General features: G+C 42.9%; 1 non-coding gene across 1 annotated transcript; it reads right to left on the reverse strand.

Annotated features, from left to right (window-relative positions):
- Positions 1 to 242: 242 nt before the first annotated feature.
- On the reverse strand, positions 243 to 324 carry trnal-uaa. Its single transcript has one exon. It is a non-coding gene; the product is annotated as a tRNA-Leu (tRNA).
- Positions 325 to 3,160: the final 2,836 nt, after the last annotated feature.

The raw sequence follows: 3,160 nt of genomic DNA on the forward strand, positions 1-3,160 counted from the left end.
TCCATTCGGTTCCAGTAAAAACTCAACTTGCCTGGAGCGTAAAGCAACAGTAGAGCTGTTTGCGATTTTCCGCGCGGGAGGCGAAGACGATCATGACAGCACAGACACTTCGGAAATGTCGGCACTTTTGCACACCACAGTTAATTACCCGGGAATCAAACCCATTTTTCTTCTGTTTTGAACAGAAATGCAGCAGAGGTCTAAACAGCATTTTAACAAGCTGCATCGTTGATCAGCAGAAATGGCAGCAGTGGGATTCGAAACCACGCCTCTGTTGAGACTGGAGCTTAAATCCAGCGCCTTAGACCGCTCGGCCACACTACCAGGAGGACGCGCTCCCCATTTCTTGCACTTCCAATTGTGCTCCTGCATAACAACAGATGCAAAGTCACGTGAAAAAGGTACCATGATCCCTCTCCGACTCGCACAACTGCTGGGATGTGCCCGTCTGCAACCTCAATTTCGCAGCAGATAATGATAGCCCATCTATCCAGACAAAAATCAATTGTAAGCTGAGTATATCTTCTCAGACTCTTTTCAGCTACAAATGTATCTGTGAGTGCGTGAGAATATATGTTCGCTTATGATTTGGTCAAATTACCATGAGCTGCTTGACATTACTACAATTTCGATTCTTGCTTTGCAAAATCATTTTAGCCATTGCTCAAAACAGACAACTTTCACGTTTACACAGAACATGAAACACACCTGACTACAGGGAAAATTCACAAAGCTTAGCAGGCCGTGTTCCACATCATACCGTGCAGCATCGTTTCAGTCACTGTGTCTGTTTTGCAGAATAAGAGTCCCAAAGAATGTTCTCCACCCTAAAACCGGAGGTAGCATTACAATCCGAGAACGACAGAGCACATTGTGAGGATACTCTGAACTCATAGAGTTCGAGATGCCACTTTCCTTGCCTTTTTGCCTTAACCGTGCAATTCGCTTCAGAGATCTTCACACCTGGATATGAGCCACATGGATACCAAGTGAGTTGGAAACCTGTGTGGGAATCGACGAGAAGCGACTCAATACATTTTGTTAAATTCCATGGTGCTTTATAGAAATGCAGTTTCTGTTCACCTCAATCTAAAAGGCAGTTTCTGAACATAGTAACAGAAGTCAAAAGGTAATTACCTCACCCCACCCTCACTCCAGAAGAGGTGCTAACTGCCCTTGAGTGCTTTTTGTTCTCGATGTGAAGAGCTCTCACGCCTGAGTCACCTTCACGTCTCTGGTTGCTGAGTGAATCACAAAGAAGGAATTTCACCAGAGCTGGAACTGCCTCACTTCCCCACTCGCCCTCCCCGTGTACATTTTCCTGCTCCTCAGTGATTTAAAGAAAACCAATTTCCTCCCACAGTCCAAAAATGTGCAGGTTAGGTGAATTGGCCAATTCTAAATTGCCCGTAGTGTTACGTAAGGGGCAAATGTATGGGTGGGTTGCGCTTCGGCGGGTCGGTGTGGACTTGTTGGGCCGACGGGTCTGTTTCCACACTGTAAAGTAATCTAATCTTGTAGAGCGGTGGCATGTGACCTCATCATAACTGTGTCAGAATGAAACAGAGAACAAGAATTTTCCGTCATATTCACACCTACATTTGACTCATAATGTCTTCAGTCACTTTCTCTCTCACGTGAAGCAGCCATGGAGAGGGAAATAAAGGCCATGTTGTGGCTCAATGGCCTTTCTGATATGGCTGAACCTGAATTGGATTAAATCGCAAGAAACGCTGTTTTGTTCGTTTCATTTTAATTTTGCTGCAACCTCACAATGTTCATTGTAATAATCAGAAGTGAATTAGATTTATCTCATTGTAACGATTAATGTTGTATTCAAATTTGCTCCGACTTTTTTTCAGTTTAAGGAAAGTATTGCTTAGAAAATTAGAGTGTTAAAATGCAAAAGAAAACCCACCAGTTTTGTTGCTCGTTGCTTTGGCAGATTTCACCGAGTAGAAAATGGACCAAACATCATGGTGTTTGTCCTCACACCTTTAAAGCCGAAAGTCGATCTCCAAGCAACTGGTCACTTCTTATTCATTATGTGATATCATCCCTTCACAATGAGAAAAATCCACTCAGTTCCATTTACAATGCTTCAGGTAGAATATTATGCCAAATCTTTCAAAATCCAGAGTTTTTGGAACCGAATCTTATTCAGCTGCACGCGTTCACGAAATGTCTTTACATTTAAAGTCAACCCACTTAGACATTGTTTCCCCGCAACTTCCGACCGACTACACCCCACCCCTACACCTTTTTCTAGCCACACGCTGTCTCTCTCCTTGTGAAATTTATTCCTTGTATGTCACCAAATGCGCCTTTCCAAATATTTTGAGAAACAGATTGTCGGAGTGACAGCGATTCTGTTCTCATCATTTCTTTTTCCTTCAAAGGTTTTATCAAACGTTTTGAATGTCTAGCGTCTCGATGTTTACTTACTCGCAAGAGGGAATTTTCCACCTATTTACTCTGTCCAAACATTTCATAACCTGAAAAAAACCCAATTAAGTCTTTCTTGGTTCAGGGATAACTGTTCTAAATTTTTGAAAACAACAAGTGAATAAAATCTCATCCTCAGTATACCTCGTCAGCATCGCTTCTACTGGTTTTACACCCCAGTAAACACCGTCATTATCCTCTCCGATAGATTCACAGAATCCTACAGTGCAGAAAGAGCATTTCAGTCAATCGAGCCGGTGTCGACTCTCTGAAGAGCATCTCGCCAAGACCTATCTCTCCTCCCCATTCCCTAATATATCACCAGAAGAAGGGGCAACCCTTCCCATCATGATGTCAAATAAAGCTGTTGGGCTATAACCTGGCGTCCTGTGACTTCTATCATTGTCCCCGCGTTACCCATGGCTAATTCACTTAATTTACTTAATTCAATCCCTGGACACGAGAGGGCAATTTAACTTGACCAATCAACATAGCCCTCAGACCGAACAGCAGTGCGAATTACTGAGCCAATGTTCCATCATAGTGAGCAAAACCTGAATCATTTTTAATGGCTTTATACCCTTGTAACTCAGCCTCATCAACCCAAATTCAGTGTATCGAAACGCTACTCTGTGTTTTACAATCTGATTCGTGCTGCGGGAAATGTTTCTGCACTCATACTTGAATGCTTTTTCGCTGTTCCTCCCTCACTTTC

The sequence above is a fragment of the Chiloscyllium plagiosum genome, unplaced genomic scaffold (assembly GCF_004010195.1).
Source record: "Chiloscyllium plagiosum isolate BGI_BamShark_2017 unplaced genomic scaffold, ASM401019v2 scaf_47413, whole genome shotgun sequence".
Taxonomy (NCBI): Eukaryota; Metazoa; Chordata; class Chondrichthyes; order Orectolobiformes; family Hemiscylliidae; genus Chiloscyllium; species Chiloscyllium plagiosum.